The sequence below is a fragment of the Lithobates pipiens genome, unplaced genomic scaffold (genome assembly GCF_037356315.1).
Source record: "Lithobates pipiens isolate NorthernLeopardFrog02 unplaced genomic scaffold, aLitPip1_a1.2 Scaffold_19, whole genome shotgun sequence".
NCBI lineage: Eukaryota > Metazoa > Chordata > Amphibia > Anura > Ranidae > Lithobates > Lithobates pipiens.
In genome coordinates, this window is record NW_027507764.1 from 520,721,346 (window position 1) to 520,737,626 (window position 16,281).

Sequence of the window (16,281 nt, forward strand, 5' to 3'; positions counted from 1 at the left end):
AATTAACCAACTTGTACAAGACACCGCTATCCTCCTGTCTGACACCAGTCCCCATTGGAGGCGTTACCCCTCACTGTTTGGGTGGTCCCTGCCTCCCCCTGGATGCTCCACATATACCCGACCACATTGTCGGAGGGGCACCACTTGACAGGTGGCATCTCCCATTGGAGGAAGGGATGATGGCCCCAACCCCTTGGCAGCAGGTTCTTTCATGTACAGACCAGGGCGGCTCATCTTCCCTTCTGGAGTCTTGACCTTAGAGGGGGGAGTTGCACTTTGGGGGGTCTGAGTGATACCTAGTGCGCTGTACTGGAAGGGCTTGACATTCCCGCATATGTGTCCCCTCTCCCTGGTTGTGCCCCTCGTCCCCCCCTCTGGCCCCCACCTACTCTTTGCCGACATTGCCTTCTGCAGCTTTCGGGGACACCCTGGATGACTTATTTATTGAGCCTATTGGTGCGAGACACTGCTTCCCTCCAGTTTGACTCTGGACCCCCCTGGAGGATTTACCCCTTACTGTTTTGGCGGTCCCAGCCTCCCTCTGGATGCTCTACACAGCCCCCGATGGTGATGCAGGAGAGACACTAATTGGCGGGCCCCAGAACTGCTGCTCGGGTGAAGTCTCCCGTTGGATGGAGGGATGGTGGCCCCAGCCCCTTGCCTGCCGGATTCTCCATGCACCGACCAGGGCTGCTCCTCTTTCATCTTCATGTGGTGACCATGGAGGGGAGGAGTTGAAACTTATGGGGTCCGGGTGGTTGCTGGTGTGAGCACGCTAAAGGACTTGACCTTTCCGCATGTTTGTCCCCTCTCCTTTGCTGCCCCTCCTTCCCTCCCCCCTTCCCTCCCTTACCTCCTTCCCTTCCCTCCCCCCTTCATTCCCCCCTTTCACTCCCCCTTTCCCCCCTTACCCCCCTCTTTTCTCCCCTTCCCTCCCCCTTTTCCCCCGGGGCGTGGATGGAGGAGAGGGGGTAAGAAGAGGACAATCTGCCAAAGAGAGAAATACATTTGTTCGGGGGCTGCATGTACTTTTGGGGTATGGGACGGGGGGTGGTGGATCCCATTCTGTGATGCCTTTTCTGTTGTGACGGGCTCCCTCGTGCATGCCTACATTTAGGGCGAGCTGAGGAGACCCCTCAGTGCTGACAGTTCTATGCTCTACCTCTGTTTTAATTATACTATTGTTTTTTGGTTCTATGATGTTACTGATTGTCTTTTATTTGCATACCGGTATCAGACGTGACATTTACCACTGCAGGGACTGGGGGGACTGGGATCCGGGGGCTCCCTCTCCGACCTGTCTACCCACCAACCCAAGTAGGACGGCGCTTTAAACCCAGTGTACATCTGGTAAACGCTATAGCATAATTGTGCTGTTTTAGTATACAATTCCTGTACTGTTGAGTGCGGACAACCCTTAATTTCCCTCTCCCCCTGGGGTTGAGGTGCCCGGCCTCTTTTTCCCCTTACCTTTCCTTCCATTTGCCCTTCCTTTTTCCCCCTTAGTTCCCTCCATCCATTACCTACCCAATACCTACCTTGGTTCAACTTTCTTTGCTTTTCTCGGACGTCCCCCTTCCCCTCCCCGAGGAGCGATGGCAGACTCAGTCAAGGTCACCTCTCTAAACGTTAAGGGACTGAACTCCTCTGAAAAACGGTGGATCCTCCTGTGAGAACTGAAGACTTCCTGTACTGATGTGGCCTTTATACAAGAAACACATTTTAAAAATACTAGCCCCCCCTTTCTACGGTCAAGATCCTTCGCTAAGGTCTACCACTCTACTAACCCCTCCTCTAAGACCAAGGGAATCTCCATTCTGATCTCTAGCAGGCTCCCCTCGGTTCTCCAGGATTCTCTGGTGGACCCTGGGGGCCGATATCTTTTTCTTAGGGGCCACATTGGAGAGCTCCTTTTTACATTTGCCACTGTGTACGCTCCCAATGATCACCAAGACACATTCCTCAGAACTACCCTGCACAGATGATGTGACTTTCGGGAGGGCCAGTTGATATTAGGTGGGGACTTTAATGTCCCCTTTCACCATCGGTTGACACTTCTGCCTCTTGCTCCTCGCTCCTCATTTACTCTAGAAAGCGGATTACTAAGTGCTTACTGAATGACCAATTAGTTGATATCTGGTGTCTGCAACACTCCGGGGAAAGGGACTACTCTTTTTGCTCTTCCCCTCACAAATCATACTTGAGGATAGACTTCTTCTTGATTCCACATGACCAACTGCACTTGGTGAGCTCTTCCTCCATCGGCCATATTACTTGGTCTGACCACGCTCCTGTAGCCCTTACCTACACCCTCTCTAGGAACCCCTCACCTAGGACTCTATTCTGGCACCTTAATGAGAGCCTCCTCCAGATACCGGAAGTTTTAGCAGATGTGACCAGGGAATTGGACCTTTATTTCCAAGAAAACTAAACGCAGGACTGCGACCCGGGGATAATTTGGGAGGCTCACAAGTCAGTACTCCGCAGGGTACTTATCAGGCACGGGGCACGCATCAAACGAACACGGAAGGAACAAATTGCTAATCTGTTTTGTGAACTTGCCTCTGTGGAAGCGAAACATAAACATGCCCCCTCACGGACCTTAGAGATTGAATTGGGGACACTCCGTACCCAGATTACTGACCTACTCCATTATAAAGCGAAAGCAGTACTCCAGTTTTGTCGTAAACTGATGTAGGAATCAGGGGACAAATGCGGAAAAATCTTTGCCAGGTTAGTAAAGGAGTGGAAATCTGCCTCTTACATACAACAGTTGATAGATGAGAATGGCCAGAGGGGCTCTACCCCAACCCAGATAGCCAAAGTCTTTGAAAAATGCTACTCTGATCTCTACAACCTGCCCGATTCAGGGTCCGGACAGGACAATATAGACAGATATGTAACCGGTTCTGGTCTACCAACCCGATCACACTGGAAGAAGTCCAGATGGCCGTGGGACCTCCGAAGGTGGGTAAGGCTCCGGGCCCTGACGGATATACCGCACAATACTATAAGACCTTCCTCCCTATTCTCGGCCCGCGCTTGGTGAATTTATTGAATACTCTGAGCTTGAATGGGGATTTTCCTGAGCATACCCTTAGAGCCCACATCTCGTTGATACCTAAGGAGGGCAAAGACCCGGGCCTATGTGGGAGCTACAGACCCATTTCCCTCCTAAATTCGGTCCTAAAACGATTCTCTAAAATCCTCGCCACGTGATTGGCACAGCACTTGCAGTCCCTTATACATATTGACCAGTTAGGTTTTATTCCCACCAGGGAAGATAGGGACAACACCATTAAGGTGCTTACCCTGGTCCATAAAGCAAAGTCATCTGGGACCCCTTGTCTTTTCGTGAGTACTGATGCCGAGAAGGCTTTTGATCGGGTCAAATGGACATTCATGTTCTCGGTCCTTCGCCATATAGGTCTGAGTGAACGGATGTTGGCATGGATAAGTAAGATATACTCACGCCCTTCAGCTCAACTCAAAGCGAATGGGGTGCTCTCATCTCCCCTTGACATCGGGAATGGGACCAGACAGGGTTGCCCCCTGTCGCCCCAGTTATTTGCACTGTCATTGGAACCCTTTCTCTCCACAATTCGACAAAACTCAGACATAACGCGACTCCAAATCGGTACTATTGACATCTGCCTACGTAGATGACATGCTGTTCTCGTTGACGAATCCCAGAGTTTCCTTGCCAAATCTCCTTCGGGAATTCCAGATATACGGGATACTTCTTGAAATCAGAGGCCATGGGGGTCGAAGTCCGCCCGCAAACGTTACTAGACTTGTAGTCCAATTTTCGATTTAAATGGACCCATACAGCCCTTAAGTACTTAGGTACTTACATTCCACAGGACAACACGCGTACGTTTATGTTGAACTTCCCCCCACCCCTTGTCACTAAGATCCGCAGTTTGCTTCACGGGTGGCATTCTGGCCTCCATTCCTGGTTCAGGAGATGCAATCTCATTAAAATGAACATACTCCCTAAATTTACCTATCTTTTCCAAGCTCTCCCGATCCAGATTCCAGTCCCGTTTTTTAAGCAAGCTCAATCCCTGCTCACTCAATTTAACTGGGCCCACAAAAATCCCAGACTTAAGTGGTCACAGCTGACATTGTCTAAACAACAGGGAGGGTTGGTTCTCCCTGACTTGCGATGCTACTACCTGGCCTCCCATCTGGGGCGTGTATTGGACTGGAATGGAAACAAACTTTCTAAGCTCTGGGTGCTACTAGGACAATCTCACTCCCAAATTCCGCTAAGAAGCACCATGTGGTGCTATAGGGATTTACCCACAGAATTGACGTCACATCCCACTATAGGGGCTTCATTGAAAGTCAGTCACCTGATCGCTACCCAAAACACACTCACGTCTTTGACTTCCCCCCTATTCCCTATACGTGGCCATCCGAACTTGGAACCGGGGACCCACTTAGAAATTCCAACCTAGACCATGCGTCTAAATTCGTCATTGATGGAAAATGACCTTCTTTCTCAACCCTAACAGATCCGACAGGGCTTTTCCAAATGCCTTTTTGGAGAGCGGCGCAACAACATCATTTTTTCCATTCCATCCCCAATACTCAAACTTTCGCACGCCCTCAGACGGAGTTTGAGGCTCTATGCAGGAGCGAAGGCCCTTTGGTCCACATTCTCTCTCAAACAGATCACCCACACTTAACCTGCCTGTCCAACTGGGAAAAGGACCTTAATTGCTCGTTTTCCCCAGCACAGAGACAACGCATTATCACTTTGGTTCTCAAAACCTCGCTGTGCACGAAGATACAGGAGACAAATTTTAAACTTCTCACCAGGTGGTATTTGACACCATCAAAGCTGCATAAATAATTCCCCTCTTCCTCGAACATATGCTGGAGGTGTGGAGAAGAAGAGGGCACGTTGATCCACATTTTTTGGTCCTGCCCCAGCTTGGTGGACTTCTGGACAGAGATCCGATGCATAACACAAAAATTCACAGACTTCTCCATCCCGGAAGAGGCTGCATTTTTTCTCTTGCACCATTGACAGATTCCCATTAAGAAGTACAAAAAAATAAATTTTACGGCATGTGATAAATGCGGCGAAATCCTGCATCCCTCTCTATTGGAAAAAATGTTCCCCCCCTTTCATTACTCACTGGCTTAGGAAAATAGAGGACATTAAAAAAAATGGAGGACTTGATCCTCACATCACAAGGTAAACAAGAATTTTTTAAACAAACCTGGGACATCTGGAATACCTTTATATTCTCGCTGGAAGGATGTCGCCTGCTATCACCTTAATGCTCTGAGCTTTCCTTGACTGGCCCCTTGGACAGTGGCTGCCATTGTGTCTCGTCCCCTCTTCTCCTTTCCTGATCTTTCACCCCTTCTCTTTTCTGCCTTCCTCCCCTATCTCTCACCCCCTCCACCCACTCTCTCTTTTGGAAAAAGTGGAAAATTGGGAATGACGGCCCCACCCCCCCCTCTGGATGGATTATGCCAGAGGGACCTGGGGTTTGTGTGACCCTGGATCTTGGTACAGTACTTTATCCGTGCCTTGAATCATTATGATTGATGGAAGGCAGACTCACAGTTGCGAATATACCTGTATCAAGTATTGTTCAGCTGCTTTTTGCTCTGTATTTCTCTGTTGCATTATGTACTCGGGGGACCGTCTTCCCCTGTTTGGAGAAAAAATTATATTTGAAAAAAACAAAAGAAGCCTACGACACCTGGTATTCCCAGGCGGTCTCCCATCCAGGCATTAACCAGGCCCGACCCTGCTTAGCCTCCAAGATCAGATGAGATGGAACAGATTCAGGGGGATGTGGCCGTAGCCAATAACTTCAGGCACTCTCAACTCTCTTGACAAACGCCAAGATGGTCACCTTGGGAAAGAAACAAAAAAAAAACAAGTCAACACCAACAACATAAAAAGAAGTTTACAGCACCTAGTATTCCCAGGTGGTCTCTCATCCAGGTATTAACAAGGCCCGACCCTGTTTAGTCTCTGAGATCAGACGAGATCTGGTGCTTTCAGGGTTATGTGGCCATAGGCAAGCTCTTCAGGCACTCTCAACCCTCTTGACAAACACCAAGATGGTCACCTTGGTAAACAAACAAAACAAAAACAAGTCAACGCCAACAACATAAAAAGAAGCCTACAGCACCTAGTATTCCCAGGTTGTCTCCAATCCAGGTACTAGCAAGGCCCAACCCTGTTTAGCCTCTGAGATCAGAGGAGATCGGGCGCTTTCAGGGTTATGTGCCCATATGCAATCTCTTTGGGCACTCTCAACCCTCTTGACAAATGCCAAGATAGTCACCTTGAGATACAAGCGAAAAAAGACAGGTCAATGTCAACAACATAAAAAGAAGAATACGGCACCTGGTATTCCAACACCATCTCCCATCCAGGTACTAACTAGGCCCAACCCTTCTTAGCCTCAGAGATAAGAAGAGCTAGGGCTTTTTCAGGGTGATGCTGCTGTAAGCGATCTCTTTGGGCACTCTCAACCCTCTTGACAAATGCCAAGATGGTCACCTTGGGAAACAAGCGGAAAAAAACAAACGAATCAACGCCAACAACATAAAAAGAAGCCTACAATAACTGGTATTCCCAGGTGGTCTCCCATCCAGGTACTAACCAGGCCTGACTATTCTTAGCCTCCAAGATCAGACAAGATTGGGTGCTTTCAGAGTGATGTGGCCATAGGCAATCTCTTCAGGCACTCTCAACCCTCTTGACAAACACCAAGATGGTGACCTTGGGAAACAAGCTAAAAAAAACAGGTCAACGCCAACAACATAAAAAGAAGCCTACGACACCTGGTATTCCCAGGCGGTCTCCCATCCGCGTACTAACAAGGCCTGACTCTTCTTAGCCTCCAACATCAAATGAGATCGGGTGCTTTCAGGGTGATGTGCCCGTAGGCAATCCCTTCAGGCACTTTCAACCCTCTTGACAAACGCCAAGATGGTCACCTTGGGAATCAAGCAACAACTTAAAAAAAAAGCCTATGGCATTGAGAAATCCCAGGCGGTCTCCCATCCAGGTACTAACCAGGTCCCAACCCTGCTTAGCCTCTGAGATCAAATGAGATTGGGCTCCTTCAGGGTGATGCAGCCATAGTAGATTTTTTTCAGGCACGCTCAACCCTCTTGACAAACGCCAAGATGGTCACCTTGGGAAGCAAACAAAAAATCAAGTCAACGCCAACAACATAAAAAGAAGCCTACAGCACCTAGTATTCCCAGGCGGTCTCCCATCCAGGTATTAACAAGGCACGACCCTTTCTAGCCTCTGAGATCAGAGGAGATTGGGTGCTTTCAGGGTGATGTGCCCATAGGCAATCTCTTTGGGCACTCTCATCCCTCTTGAAAAATGCCAAGATAGTCACCCTGGGAAACAAGCGAAAAAAAGCAGGTCAACGCCAACAACATGAAAAGAAGAATACGGCACCTGGTATTCCAAGGCCGTCTCCCATTCAAGTACTAACTAGGCCCAACCCTTCTTAGCCTCCGAGATCAGAAGAGATAGGGTGCTTTCAGGGTGATGCTGCTGTAAGCGATCTCTTTAAGCACTCTCTACCCTCTTGACAAATGCCAAGATGATCACTTTGGGAAACAAGCGAAAAAAAACAGGTCAACACCAACAACATAAAAAGAAGCCTGCGGCATCTGGAAAACCCAGGCGGTCTCCCATCCAGGTACAAACCAGGCCCAACCCTGCTTAGCCTCTGAGACCAGACGAGATTGGGTGTTTTAAGGGCGTTGTGGCCGTAGGCAATTTCTTTGTGCACTCTCAACCCTCTTGACAAATGGCAAGATGGTCACCTTGGGAAAAAAGGGAAAAAACACAGGTCAACGCCGACAACATAATGAGAAGCCTACGGCACCTGGTATTCCCAGGCTGTCTCCCGTCCAGGTACTAACCAGGCCCATCGCTGCTTAGCCTCCAAGATCAGATGAGATTGGGCTCTCTCAGGGTGATTTGGCCGTAGGCACTCTCTTTGGGCACTCTGAAGCCTCTTGACAAAGGCCAAGATGCTCACCTTGGGAAAAAAGCTAAAAAAAACAGGTCAAAGCCAACAACATAAAAAGAAGTCTACGGCATCCGGTATTCCCAGGCGATCTCCCAATCAAGACACTAACCAGGCCAGATCCTTCTATGGCACCTGGTCTTCCCAGGCAGTCTCCCATCCAGGTACTAACCAGGCCTGACACTGCTTAGCCTCTGAAATCAGACGAGATCGGGTGCTTTCAGGGTGATGTGGCCGTAAGCATTCTCTTCAAGACACGCCCAACCCTCTTGACAAACGCCAAGATGGTCGCCTTCAGAAACAAGCGAAAAAAACAGGTCAAAGCCAACAACATAAAAAGAAGCCTATGGCTAACCAGGCCTGACACTGTTTAGCCTCCGAGATCAGACGAGATTGGACGCTTTCAGGGTGATGGGGCCGTAGGTGATCTCTTCGGGCACTCTCAACCCTCTTGACAAATGCCAAGATGGTCACCTTGGGAAACAAGTGAAAAAAAAAAAACAGGTCAAGGTCAATAACATAAAAAGAAGCCTACGGCACCTGTTATTCCCAGACGTTCTCCTATCCTGGTATTAACCAGGCCCAACACGGCTTAGCCTCCGAGATCAGACAAGATCGGGTGTTTTCAGGGTGATGGGGCCGTAGGTGATCTCTTTAGGCACTCTCGACCCTCTTTTTAAAAGCCAAGATGGTCACCTTGGGAAACAAGCGAAAATAAACAGGTCAACACCAACAACATAAAAAGAAGCCTACGGCACCTGGTATTCACAGATGGTCTCCCATACAGGTATTAACCAGGCCGTACACTGCTAGGCCTCTGAGATCAGATGAGATTGTGCGCTTTCAGGGTGATGTGGCCATAGGTGTTCTATTCAGACACTCTCAACCCTCTTGACAAATGCCAAGATGGTCATCTTGGGAAAAAAGTGAAAAAAAAACAGGTCAACGCCAACAACATAGACCCTGGCGGTCTCCCATCTGACCCTGACCCTGACCCTGCTTAGCCTCTGAGATCGGGCGCTTTCAGGGTGATGTGGCCTTAGTCGAACGCTTCGGGACATACTCAAAACTCTTGACAGATGCTAAAATGGTCACCTTGGGAAACAAGCGAAAAAAAAACAGGTCAAAGCCAACAATATAAAAAGATTCCTACGGCACCTGTAATTAGGTACTATCCAGACCGGACCCTGCTTAGCCTCCGAGATCAGATGAGATCGGGCGCTTTCAGGGTGATGTGGCCGTAGGAGATTTCTTCGGGCTCTCTCAGCCCTCTTGACAAATGCCAAGATGGTCACCTTGGGAAACAAGCGGAAAAAAAAAAAATGTCAACGCCAACAGCATAAAAAGAAGCCTACGGCACCTGGTATTCCCAGTCGGTCTCCCATCCAGTTACTAATCAGGCCCGACAATGCTTAACCTCTGAGATCAGACAAGATCGGGCACTTTCAGGGTGATTTGGCCGTAGGCACTTTCTTTGGGCACTCTCACCCTCTTGACAAACGCCAAGATGGTCATCTTGGGAAACAAGTGAAAAAAAACAGGTCAACGCCAACAACATAAAAAATAGAATTTTTATATACAGCTTACCTGTAAAATCCTTTTCTTGAGAGTACATCACGGGACACAAGAGCTTCATTACATAGTGGGTTATATAGGCACCTCTGGTGATTGGACACTGGTTAACCCCCAATTAAGGAGAATTCCTCCCCTATATAACCCCTCCCATATGGGAGGCACCTCAGTTTTGTAGCAAAGCAATAGGAAACCACGTAAAACCCAAGAGGGGTGGGAGCCCTGTGTCCCGTGATGTACTCTCAAGAAAAGGATTTTACAGGTAAGCTGTGTATAAAAATCCTATTTTCTTGATCATACATCAGGGGACACAGGAGCTTCATTACATAGTGGGATGTCCCAAAGCAATGCTCAGATTGAGGGGAGGGAGACACAGATCATAATATATAGACCGCCAAGGACCAGAGGACCTAAACTGCAGCCTGCAGTACACTGCGCCCAAATGCGATATCCTCTTGCCCTCTGACATCCACCTGATAGAATCTGGTGAATATGTGGACTGATGACCAAGTTGCAGCCTTACAGATCTGAGCCAGGGAGGCCTGGTGATGCACTGCCCAAGAAGCACTTACAGCCCTAGTTGAGTGCGCTTTCACTTGAAAAGGAGGGATCTTCCCTTTAACACTATAGGCCTGAGAAATAATCTGTCTAATCCACCATGAGAGAGTGGATTTTGATGCCACCTGACCCTTCCTAGGGCCTTCCGGCAAAATAAATAAGCAATCAGTTTTCCTTATCTGTGCAGTTGCCTGAAGATAGATACTGATTGCCCTTACCACATCCAAAGTGTGCAAAGATTCTTCTTCTGCAGACTGTGGGTCCAGAAAAAAGGATGGTAGGCTTACATCTTGATTCAAATGGAATCCTGAAACCACCTTAGGCAGAAAGGACCTGTTGGGACGCATTACCACCAGGTCCTTATGAATAATTAGATACGGTTCTTTACTGGAGAGAGCTGCTAGTTCTGACACTCTTCTAGCCGTGGATATGGCTACCAAGAAAACCAATTTTTTAGTCAAAAGAACTAACGAAGCCTGATGCAAAGGTTCAAAAGGTTGCCCCTGCAAAGCTGAGAGAACCAAATTCAGATCCCATGGGCATACCGAAGGTTTGACTGGCGGCCTTATCCGCATAGCCCCCTGGATGAAAGCCCGCACCAGGGAATGTGATGCAAGTGGTTTCTGAAAAAACACTGACAAGGCCGAAATATGCACCTTGATAGTGCTTATGGCCAAATTCATTTCTAGGCCTGACTGGAGGAAGGCCAAGATCCTGCTAATGACATACTTTCTAGGATGACATTCCCTGAGTTCACAACAGGAAACATATGCCCTCCAGATTTTGTAGTAAATAAGCCTGGAGGCCGGCTTTCTGGCATTGACCAGAGTAGAAAGGACTGGCCCCGAAAGCCCACGGTCTCTCAGAATGTGGGTCTCAGCAGCCAAACCGTCAAATTCAGACTGTGTAAAGCAGCATGGTAAATTGGACCCTGTGAGAGCAGATCTGGCCGGAGAGGGAGGATCCACGGCCTGCCTACTGCCAACTTCATGATCTCTGCGTACCACGGTCGCCTGGGCCAAGCCGGGGCTACCAAAAGAAGCGACTTTGTTTCCCTCTAGACTCTTCCCAGGAACCGCGACAGAAGCGGGCACGGGGGGAAGACATAAATCAAATTGTACTGATCCCAGGGAACTGTCAGAGCATCCGACCCCTGAGCGAGTGTATCTCTTGTCCTTGACACGAATTTGTCCAGTTTTCTGTTGAACCTGGACGCAAACAGATCTACGTCTGGAGTACCCCACCTGTGACATATGTTCCAAAACACGTCGGGGTGCAGAGCCCATTCTCCTAGGCACAACTGCTGGCGGCGCAGAAAATCTGTCTGCCAATTTTCCACTCCTGGAATGAAGACTGCAGAAAGGCATGGAACATGCCTTTCTGCCCAGACAAGTATACGATTCACCTCTTTTTGAGCAACCAGACTTCTGGTACCGCCCTGGTGATTGATATAGGCCACTGCTGTGGTATTGTCGGACTGAACCCGAACAGGTCTGAAAGACCAGTTTATGAGAGCCATATAAACTGCCCGGATCTCCAAGACATTTATGGGCAATAGCTTCTCGATCGCAGACCATTTCCACTGCGAGCACGTCTCCTCCAACACTGCTCCCCAGCCTGTCAGGCTGCCATTTGTCATAATAATCTTCCATGGAAGAGGAAGAAAAGTTTTGCCTTTCAGCAAATTCTCGGTTTGTAACGAGACTCTTAGACTCGTTAGACGAGACTCTTGCGTGTCCCTGGGGATAGACGCATAGGAAGATCCAAGGACTGGGGCTTCCTGTTCCAAGCCGCAAGGATGAATCTTTGCAGAGGCCTTGAGTGGAACTGGGCGAATGGAACGGCCTCGAAGGAGGCGACCATTTTCCCAAAGAGTCTCATGCACAACCGAATGGGGGAAGATCTTCTGCCCAGAATTAGACGCACCAGATCACCAATGGCCAAGGCTTTTGGCCTTGGTAGAAACACCTTGCCCTGAGCAGTGTCGATAACCATACCCAGGTATTCCAACCTGGTAGCAGGCTGTAGGGACGACTTTTCTAGGTTTATAATCCAACCTAGGCGTTCCAGCTGTTCTAGTGTTCTGGTAACACTGTGGTTCAGGAGCGCTACTGTTTTCTCTATGAGAAGCAAATCGTCTAGATAAGCCATGACGGCTATACCCTGAGCTCTTAGGTTTGCCAAGAGAGGGTCCAGAATCTTTGTGAAGACTCGTGGGGCCGTAGCTAGCCCGAACGGCAAGGCCACAAATTGAAAATGGCGCCGCTCTACCGCAAACCTTAGATTCTTTTGGTGTGCGGGAAAAATTGGCACATGGAGATATGCATCCTTGATGTCTATTGATGCCATAAACTCTCCCCCTTGCAGGGAGGAGACCACAGTGCGAATTGACTGTATTCAGAAGGACCGGATGCGTAAAAACCGGTTCAGATCCTTCAGATCCAGGATAGGTCTGACACTTCCATTTGGCTTTGGAACGGTGAAGAGATTCGAGTAAAACCCTGAACCCTGTTCTTTTGGGTCCACTTCTACTATCACCCCCTGGGATAGTAAGTGATCTAAGGCCAGAAATAGCGGTTTTTGCTTTACTGGGTCCCTGGGGATCCTTGACCTTAGAAAGCGAGAAGGTGGAATCTCCTGAAACTCCAGCTTGTAGCCCAGAGATACCGAAGAGACCACCCACTCATCCCGGATCTCTTCCCGCCAGGCTTCTGCAAACTGCAAGAGCCTTCCCCCCACTTGGCCGAGCGGGGGCGCTCCTTCACAAGGAAGCTTTCGGGCTCTGCTTGGCAGGCTTTCTCCCTCAGGATTTCTTCTGCCACAGGAATACTGCCTGTGGTCAATTGTGGCTCTCCTCTCAGAGGATGTCACATCTGTTCTTATTATATAGAACTTATTAGGCAAACGGGTGGAGATGAACGTCTGGAGTGTCTTCTAGCTCATACACATCAAGTCCGGCCTCCGTGGGCTAGGGCCCCGCTCCAAGGTGCCTCTGAGCGGAAAGGAGAGGACGGGCCGGAGCCCAGTCCCCCACCTCCCGTCATACAAAAAGCCGGGGAGGCATGGGACCACCCCCAGGGGCCGCCCAGGAGAGGGGGGCACAATCACCTCCAGCAACCTCTCCCGAGCGTCCCCCGGGGGTAGGACAGGCCCACAGCAACCCCCCCGCCCAGGAGGGACGTCCCAGCATGGACCCCTCCGGACAGAGGGATTCCCCCCGTCAGCCAAACAAAGTGGCCGCAGGGCCAGCCAGCCCACAGGAAGCCTAACGCACCACCACAGCTCAATACCACGTAGGTCAATAAAAGGCAACATCTTATAGTGTGGAATACAGAGAAAGAAGGTAAAAAAGAACAGTAGGAAGGGTGAGAGAGAGGCAAGAAGGGGTAGAGAGGGGATTGGGGGATAGGGTAAGGGAGGAGGGTGGAGCCTACTTGACATCCCTGCGAAGTGCAGCGGTCCAGCACCAGGCGAGTCTCAGCAGCAAAGTCGTCTCTCCGTCCATGGGGCAAGAAGGTGAAAAACAGCCACTAGGTGGGAACATCATTGTGTGTGCGGGATCTCAAAGAGGGTTCCGCTAGCTCCAGTAGAGCCAAGTCCAGACTGGAGGTAGCGTATATAGTTTCGGACATGTAGACTGTCCATGATTGCCATATGCTGTCACACTTAGCCCGTGTACCCCTACAGGTTGCCACCCAATATTCCGCTTCTCTGATGTCATTCACTTTTTTGACCCAGTCCTCCACTGTGGGAGTCCTAGTTTGTTTCCAGTAAATCGGTATAAGACGTCTGGCCGCGTTCAACAGATGCGGCAGAGGGCTTTTTTTGTATCTACCAATCGGGATCGGAGGAATGTGCAAAAGATAGTTGGCCGGAGACAGTGGCACATCAAGATGCAAAACTGCCTCTATGCGGGATCGGATGTCCTCCCAGAATGGCTTGATTCGTGGGCAATCCCACCAAATATGAAGGAGGGTGCCCAATTGGCCACATTCCCTCCAGCACCGGTCCGATACCGAAGGGTAGATACGTGCTAAGTCTGCCGGCACTCTGTACCAGCGAGACAGTACTTTAAAATTAGTTTCTTGGGTTTTGGACTCCATGGAGCTAGCGTACGTGAGTTTGTAGAGGTGGGACAGTTGGGCCGCGGTTGTAGCTCCCTCTCCCAGACCCGTATGTATGTCGGTCTAGCGACCTCGGTAACACAGCCCAGCAAGTGATATAATTCGGAGATCAGGTGGGGAGTGGGTTCATCTGCTACAAAAAAACGCTCAAATGGTGTAAGGTGCGCTTCGTCCCTGATTAAGTGGCCATGGGCTTCAAAAAAGTGGTGCAATTGCCTGTATCGCCAAAAATTCATAGCTGTCTGCGCATGCCCGGTCTGCAGGGATTCATAGCTGACCATTTGGCCACCGCTGAGAAACTGTCCACAACTGGCATTCCCGTCAGCTGCCCAGGGGACAAAAAAGGCCCTCCGCTCCCCTGGCAGGAACCATAAGAACCCTCCCAGCAGGGCAAGCGGAGAAACAGGGGGGGATAGGCCCAGCGTCTTGTTCAGTTTGTCCCAAATCAAAAGAGACTGTACAGTGAGCGGGGAGACATCCACCGATAACCCCCTATATTCCGGGGACAACCAGGGCGCATAAGCCAAATCTCTCCCAGCTAGCCATTTTTACAGAGAGACCCACACTTTTGACTTAGTATGAAATTTCCAATTAAGTATCCTCTGTAGAACAATAGCCCTGTGGTACCTCTGGATATCCGGAACCCCCAGACCCCCCGTCAGCTTCGAGCGTTTCAGCAAGGCCATGGCTATTCGAGGTTTCTTTGTGTTCCACACAAATGTCGACAGAATGCTATTCAATTGGGTAAAAAACAGTTTAGGGAGGGAGATGGGTATCATTTGTAAAAAGAATAATACTCGGGGCAGGATATTCATTTTAATAATATTAATGCGGCCGAACCACGTAAAAGCGGTTTTGGTCCACTGCAACAAATCCGCCTTGATCGCATGTAATAAGGGGGGGAAATTAGCGGCATATAAGGCATCAAAGCAGTTGGTCAACTGGATGCCCAGGTATTTAATAGAAGACGTGGCCCAGGTAAAGGGGAATGCTAATTGCAGGTGGTCCGCTTGAGGCGGGGCGAGGTGAATAGGCAAAATCTCCGATTTGGAAAGGTTTATCTTGAAATTGGATAACTCACCAAAAGTCCTCAGCTCCTTCAACAGAACCGGCAACGAGATCAGGGGTTCAGAGAGATAAAGGAGCACATCGTCCGCATACGCCGACAGTTTGTGCTCCGTCATCCCAACCTTCAGGCCTCTAATGTCTGCGTTCACCCTCACCCTGCAGAGCAGTGGTTCCAGTACCAAGGCAAAAAGGAGAGGAGACAGTGGACACCCCTGTCTCGTGCCGTTTCGAATCGGGAACCGGGAGGAAAGCACCCCATTCACCTTCACCTGTGCACACGGAGTGGAGTACAAGGCCATAATCGAGGACATCATATGCGTCCCCAACCCCTGAGCCTCCAGTACCGCCCATAAGTACCCCCAGTCGACGCGGTCAAACGCCTTTTCGGCGTCCATCGAAAGGACGATACAAGGTTTAGGATCAGGACTGTTACGTGCCCAATGAATGAGTTGGATTGCCCTGATGGAGTTATCTCTCGCCTCCCTGCCACGAATAAACCCTGCTTGGTCTGAGTGAATAATTTGGGGCATAAGACTCCAAAGTCTGTTTGCCAGGACTTTTGCTAGAATCTTAATATCGACGTTAAGAAGGGAAATCGGTCGATAGCTCTGGGGGACGGTAGGATCTTTGCCCTCTTTTGGCAGCACCGTAATGTGTGCCAACAGTGCTTCGGTTGGGATAGGCTTCCCCTCCGCGATGGAATTAAAGTAGGTGCACATATGTGGCGTTAAGAGGGGCAGGAAGATCTTATAGTAGGAACCCCGAAAAACCATCCGATCCCAGGCTCTTGCCCTTGGGCATGGATTTCACCGTTAGCGCAATTTCCTCCGGCGAAATCGGCCGCTCCAAGTCGACGCATTGTTCCGCCGTAAGTGTAGGGACTCTCGCCGACGCTAAAAATTCTTGAATGGCAGCAGACTTGG

The 16,281-nt window shown here is 49.6% G+C and overlaps 8 pseudogenes; all 8 read right to left on the reverse strand.

The window, feature by feature from the left end:
- Window positions 1-5,714: 5,714 nt before the first annotated feature.
- Window positions 5,715-5,833, reverse strand: LOC143999232 (5S ribosomal RNA; annotated as a pseudogene).
- A 319-nt stretch (window positions 5,834-6,152) lies between these two features.
- LOC143998988 (5S ribosomal RNA) lies at window positions 6,153-6,271 on the reverse strand (annotated as a pseudogene).
- A 321-nt stretch (window positions 6,272-6,592) lies between these two features.
- LOC143998858 (5S ribosomal RNA) lies at window positions 6,593-6,711 on the reverse strand (annotated as a pseudogene).
- A 99-nt stretch (window positions 6,712-6,810) lies between these two features.
- LOC143999522 (5S ribosomal RNA) lies at window positions 6,811-6,929 on the reverse strand (annotated as a pseudogene).
- Window positions 6,930-7,880: 951 nt separating this feature from the next.
- Window positions 7,881-7,999, reverse strand: LOC144000018 (5S ribosomal RNA; annotated as a pseudogene).
- Window positions 8,000-8,159: 160 nt separating this feature from the next.
- Window positions 8,160-8,278, reverse strand: LOC143999039 (5S ribosomal RNA; annotated as a pseudogene).
- Window positions 8,279-8,564: 286 nt separating this feature from the next.
- Window positions 8,565-8,683, reverse strand: LOC143999281 (5S ribosomal RNA; annotated as a pseudogene).
- A 701-nt stretch (window positions 8,684-9,384) lies between these two features.
- On the reverse strand, window positions 9,385-9,503 carry LOC143998443 (5S ribosomal RNA; annotated as a pseudogene).
- Window positions 9,504-16,281: the final 6,778 nt, after the last annotated feature.